Below are 6,886 nucleotides of genomic sequence, written 5' to 3'. Positions count from 1 at the left end.
CAAAAATTAATTCAAAATGGATCAAAAGGCTAAGGCATACGAGCTAAAATGATAAACTTTTAGGTGAAAACATAGAATAACTTCATGACTTGGCGGTAAAAAAATTCTTAAGTTATAGAAAGCAATAACTATAACAGAAATATCAAGATTTAGGGGTGCCTGGGTGGCTCAAATGGTTAAGCCTCTGACTTTGGCTCAGGTCATGATCTCACAGTTCGTGAGCTCAAGCCCTGCATCCGACTCTGTGCTAACAGTTCAGAGCTTGCAGCCTGCTTCAGATTCTGTGTCTCCCTCTCTCGCTGCCCCTCCCTGCTCACACTCTGTCTCTCTCTCAAAAATAAATAAATATTAAAAAAACAAAAAAGAAATATCAAGAATTAAAACTTTTGTTTATCACCAGACGCCATTAAGAAAATGAACAAATAAGCCAAATAGGTAAGGAAAATACTGATCTGACAAAGGACTGGTATCCAGGATAGGTAAAAAAAAAAAAAAAAAAAAAAAAAAAAAAATCTATAACACAGTAATAAAAAGACAACTTTTTAAAAAATGGACAAAAGATTTGAACAGATACTTCACAAAAGAACATGTATGAATGGACAATAAGCACATGAAAAGTGTTCAGCATCTTTAGTCATCAAGAAAATGCAAGTTAAAACCACAATGGAAAATTTTCCACACTCATCAAAATGGTTAAACTTTTAAAAACTCACAATACCAAATGTTAGTGAGAAGTAGACCAACTGGAACTCACACACAGTGTTGAGAATGTAAAATGTACTATCGGTTTGGAACAATATGTAACATTTCTTATAAAAGTGAGCATATACCTATGACCCAAAAATTATACTCCTAGTTATTTATTCAAGAGAAATGAAAATGTATACAAACAGATTTGAAGAAGAATGCACACAGCAGTTTTCTTCATAATAGGCAAAAACTGGCTACAGCCAGGTATTTGTCATTTTTTAAAAAATGATAGACTACAATGAGATGCTACCCAGTAATGGACAAACTATGTTGTGTTACACACAACAACATGGGTGAGTCTCAGAACATTCACCAGTGAGTAAAAGAAACCAGACGTATAAAAGCACATCCCATTTTACTCCATTTATATGAGTTCCAGAAAATAAAATCAGAACAGTGGGGATGGGGTAGGGATTATGATCTATATCTTGAGAGGGGTTTAGATGTCACACAGAGGTGGAGTGGTATGGCAGGGATTTGAACCCAGGTGCCCTAGCCCCAGAGGCTCTGGTTTAAGCCACCATATTACATTGCTTTGCTGCTGGGATGCTTTAGCCTTGGGTCTGGATGAGATTACACAGGAAGAGTAGCCTTGTGAAGGCGGGACTGAGAAGGAGCACCTAGAGACATAGAGGGAGGACTAGGAGAGAGGAAGCAGGAAAACCAACAAGGGGAGGGCTTAGTCAAGAATGGCTAACGGTGTTGAATACTGCTGAGGGGTCCAGCAAAGACGGGGGTGGGCCAGTGTCCTGAGTACATAGGTAGGCAAAAATGACATGGGCCTGAACAGTTTCATTGGACTGGTGGGGGCAGCCACCGGTTGGCAGTGTCCTGAGGAGGTGAGGAAGGGAAGACCATGAATGTGAATAACTTTCCCAAGAAGCTTGGCTACACAGGGGAAGAGAGAGAGAGATAAGACAGTAGTTAAAGGGCCAGTTAGAGGCCTGGGATTTCCTTGCAGAGGCTCAATCCTGACCACAGTTGGCTCCGTCCAGGGATGCTCGCCCACCCACCAAGGTTGCCACTTTTTCTTCTGTGAGGTGAAGATCTATTGGCCACAGTAAGCCTCTGACAGCCCCAGGGCTCTATTTGGAAACTTGAGATCAGCTGACCCTACCATTGCTCACATCCTGTCATCCTTGGCAAGCCTCAATGGGCGTCTACCCTTCTCCACTTAATCCAGTGCTTCCTCTTCCTGACCACCCTTGCACTGCTCCCCATACCCCTCCTTGCACAAAGCCTGAAGCCACACTTGGCTCAGATTGTCCTTGCCCCTCTTTGCTTGTCTGCAACCTGCTTCTTCCCTGAGGACATTCTTCTTTTAATGAGCTATCACTTATTCTCCCAGGTGCATAAGATGGGTGGTATGGGAACATGGGCATTCAGATGTTCTGGGCTCTCCATTTCCAACAGTCACCTGGCTCCACTGAGGTCTCAGTTAGGGATACATCTAGAAGCAAGTAACACAAGACCCAATTAAAGTAAATGGAACAAGGTGGAGTTCTAGAGCAGATCCAGGGCTGGTTCGACAGTTTTCTACCTCTTCACACTGCTTCTCTATCCTAAGTGCTCTCCTTGGTCGCAACTGTTTCAGTCCTCACATATGGACTTAGCTTTGAAGAAGAACAGAATCTTTCCCAAGAACCCCCTAAGGTCCTAGTGGCCAGGGGAATGGGATTGGCTAGACCAATGAGATTCATCCCCTGAATGCATGGGAGGGGAACACCTGTACAAAATGCAGACTTTGCCAGCAAGGCAGAAGGGCTTGCTACTGAGGCGCTACCATAAGTGCTCACCTTGATAGTCCTATAAATCCCTCTACATTTTAAGGGCCAACAATTCCACCTTCCACTGAGAAGACGTGTAGCATACTGCTCCCGGGCAACAGTCATCACACCAGACTGACTGGGTCCAAATCCCAGCTCTCTCACTTGCCAGGCCTTTGGCTTTAGGCAGGATACTTAACCTTTCCACACTGCAGTTTCCTCATCTGTAAAATGAGGGCTATCAACGCTATCCGGTAGAACTTTCTGTGATGATGGTAATGTCCCATGTCTGTGCTAATATAGTAGCCATTAGCCATATGTGGCTATTGAGCGTTTGAAATGTGGCTAGTGTATCTGAGGAATTTATTTATTTATTTATTTATTTACTTACTTACTTATTTATTTACTTATTTATTTACTTATTTTTGAGAGAGAGAGAAAGAGAGAGAGAGAGAGAGAGAGAGAGAGAGAGAGAGACAGAATGAGGGGAACAGAGGATCAAAAGCTGTTCTGAGAGCAGCGAGCCAGGCTCAAACTCATCAACCGCAAGAACATGACCTGACCTGAAGTTGGACGCTCACCAGACTAAGCCACCCAGGTGCCTTATTTATTTATTTTGAGAGAGAGAGAGAGGGAGAGAGAGAATCCCAAGCAGGCCACACACTGTCAGCGCAGAGCCGCACGTAGGGCTTGAACCCATGAATCATGAGTTCATGACCTGAGCCCAAACCAAGAGTTGGACACTTAACTGGCTGAGCCACCTAGGCACCCCAGGAATTGAATTTTTAAATTAAAATTAAATAGCCACATGTGGTGAGTGGTTACCATCTTGGGCACATAGTTCTATCTCACAGTATTGTTGTAGGATAAAATGTACAGTGTTTAGAATTTTAGGTAGGAATTGAAGTGACACATAAGCTCTCACTAAAGGTTAGTTCTTGTTATTTTTGCTGTCATCCACTGATGATGTCACGATCACTTTTGCCCACACTCCCTGAAGACTTCGGCATCTGACCTACTGTATTCCTATCCACCTCAGGTCTTTGCAAACCCAGATGGCTTCAACTATGCATGCGGGTAGTCCAGCCAGCACCCTGGCTTCTTGGTTCCTTGCCCTCCTCAACTCCAATGACTCATCAACCATCATGTTGCCATAGCCACTCAGTCCTGGAGCCATGACCTACACGGTGTCCTCCTAGGAGAGCTGGCCTGAAATCTCATCCCCTTGTCTCCAACTGCAACACTCCAGGCCTCTAACTCGTTTTTCCTTTGCTCCCAGTAAGGCTACTCTTTAGGTCTGTTGAGACTTCCAGTTCCTTGACTCTGTTCTTTCCTTACCCACCAGTTCCTCGTGTCTTTATTTCTCCTCCTACCCAGCCTTGATTCTACAATGCTTCACTTCTATTCCTCCATGAAACGGTCTCCTCCTCCATTATTAGTAACCTTCTGAACTGTTCTGTCTTCAGACTTACACTTCAAATCCATTCTCTACACTGTAGCGGGTGGTCTTTCTGAGAAACCTCATCATATTACTCACCTGCCCAAATCTTCTAATGCTCCCCATTGCCAACTACCACCACTTTCCAGAAGGTACCATGCTCCCACAGTATCCATACTTTTACACACGCTAGATTCTCTTCCTGGTTTAACTCTCCTTTTGTTCTTTGCTTGAATAATTCCTATTTTTCCTTCAAGATTTAGTTCAGGCATCACCTCCTACAGGGAGCTCCCTGATCTCTCCTATCTGCTATCTAGTGTAGATGCCCCTCCTACGTGTCCCCATAGCACCCTGTGATTCACTGGATTCACAGCCCTGATTATCCTGTAATATCACTGTTTGCTAACTGATCTGACTCCCCCTGTCGGCTGTAAGAACCTGAGAACAGACACCAACAATTTTTACTGACTTAACTAAATACACATTCCAAGCATTGTCTTATATGTTTGCTATCAGTTCAATTTTACCTTTTTAAAGAAGGGGGGTGTTAAATATGTTGGTATATATGCTCAGAGTAAAGAGCTGTAATAATTAGAGAATGAAGTTGGAGATTTGGAGGATCAAAGAGACAATGAATGGAACAGTGCCTGAGGAGACAGAGGGGGTTCCTGAGGAAAAGCATACCTCAGGGAAGAGTAGGGATAGGGACAGGGGCTCCTTGTCCTCTGAGCCTATGGGGAAGGTGCAGTTGCTGATGAATATATGTGTTGGTTGACAGAAGGAAACTGGGGGAGTTTCCAATTTATAGTCTCTGTTTCATCTAATCTAAGTGTTGAGGTGATATCAAGGTGGATGAAAAGTTGGGGAGAATGGCAAAGGCCTGAGAGACAGAGGTGACTAAGGGTCCACAGCAGATTCCCATACTTCTTCTGTGACTTTTTCCTTCTTTCCCTCAATCCTCCACAAATCCCAGGACACTACCCAGTGCTCCGGAACACGGCAGCCACTCATCTTATCTGTGAAATGCACTGAGCTCCTGCCATCAATACATGACTAAATGTAGTCCTTCTATAAGAGAGTATCTGTAAAACATTTAGCCCAGCACCAGGTACCTAGTAAAGACTCAGTAAACAATAGTCCTTGTCTTCATTAGCAAGAATGCATGTTGTCTTTTCTAGCTGCATAGGAATGTGTAAGTATGATATGAATCCCCACCCTCTGGGAGCTTCTGTTCTTGTCAGAGAAGAAGGATATACCCCTAAAATAACTAAAAAGCAATGCAAAGTGATACATGATGTTTACCAACATCCAAATAGTGCTTTGATCTGTGATCCCAGTCTGCAATAAAAATTATCTTTTATATCAAGACCTGTAACTCAGATACTTATATAAAACTGAAACAAAAGTTTCATTAAACAATACTTACCCTTACTTTGTGTGATGCATTCTGATATTTTCTGTTCTATTTTATCCTACTTTGTTTTTAGAAAGTGAAGGGCGCCTGGGTGGCTCAGTCAGTTAAGTGTCCAACTTCAGCTCAGGTCATGATTTCACAGTTTGGGTCATGAGTTCAAGCCCTGTGTTGGGCTCTCTGCTGTTAGCGCAGAGCTCGCTTCAGATCCTGTCTCTCTCTGTCCCTCCCCTGCTCTCTGTCTCTCTCAAAAATAAATAAACATTTTTAAAAAGTGATGGTCAAGGCTCACTATGATGGATTGAACTGTGTCTCTCAAAGATTCATATTTTCAGGGGCACCTGGGTGGCTCAGTCAGTGGAGCATGCAACTCTTGATCTCCGGGTTGTGAGTTTGAGCCCCATGTAAGGCATAGAGCTTACTTTAATTAAGTTTTTTAAATTCATATTTTCATATTGAATTCATATGTCCCTCAAATATTCATATTCATTTGAGGTTTGCCCAGTACCTCAGAATGTAACCTTATTTAGGGATATGGACTTTACAGAGGTAATCAAGTTAAAATGAAGTCATTAAGGGTGTTCCCTAAGCCAATATGACGGGTGTTCTTATGTAAAGGGGAAATTTGGAGACAGGCTCAAATATAGGGGGAACACCATATGAACTTGAAGATGGCCATCTGACAAGCCAAGGAGAGATACCTCGAACAGATTTTTCCCTCCCAGCTCTCTGAAGGGACCAACCCTGCCAACATCTTGATCTGAGACTTCTAGCCTCCAAAATTGTGAGACAAGAAATTTGGTTGTTTAAGCCAAGCCAGCTTGTGATGGTTTGTTAGGGTAGCCTTAACAAACTAAAACAGTCTTCAGATTGCTTTTGTGACTCACTATTGGCTTGCAAACCGCCCTTTACAGACCACAAAGTTCCTTTTTCCTATGCTTTCTCTCATGTAATCTTTATGACCACTTGGTGGAATGGCAGGGCTTATGGGTGAAGCAAGCAAGGTACCCAGTCCCAGGGTCATGCAAGTGGGGTGCCATTACTGAAAGTCTAGCAGACCCTACAACTGTGCAACCTGAAGATGAGTGCCTCCTTAAATTTTTCTGAACTGTTGTCTCCGTTTGAGGGGTTGACACACAGTCACAAAGCTCTTAAGTGGTGTCGTACCCAAGCCGGATTGGCCTCTAAATTCTGGGTTCTTAAAAATCAGTTAATTAATTAATTAACTCTGGCTTATTCCCATGACACCACAGTGTCCCCATTGGTGCAATCAGTTAGAGAGGATGACAAAAAATATTGTTTCCCTACCAGTACTTGCTCCTGCCTTTCTACCCTGCAAAAGGACCCAAAGTTAGAGACTGCGTTCAATCCTCCCCTTCTCTTGCCAAAATTCGGGGAAACTTGGACCTTCTGAGACCCTTAGGAATTCAGCCACTGTCTGTGGATGTCTGCGGGCAGAGTGGGGACCTGGGAGCATGTGTCTTGAGCACCTATGTGCATACACTGCAGTCCCAGCATTGC

Source organism: Prionailurus bengalensis, chromosome B4 (genome assembly GCF_016509475.1).
Source record: "Prionailurus bengalensis isolate Pbe53 chromosome B4, Fcat_Pben_1.1_paternal_pri, whole genome shotgun sequence".
NCBI classification, from domain to species: Eukaryota; Metazoa; Chordata; class Mammalia; order Carnivora; family Felidae; genus Prionailurus; species Prionailurus bengalensis.
Note: the sequence above shows the minus strand (reverse complement) of the source record.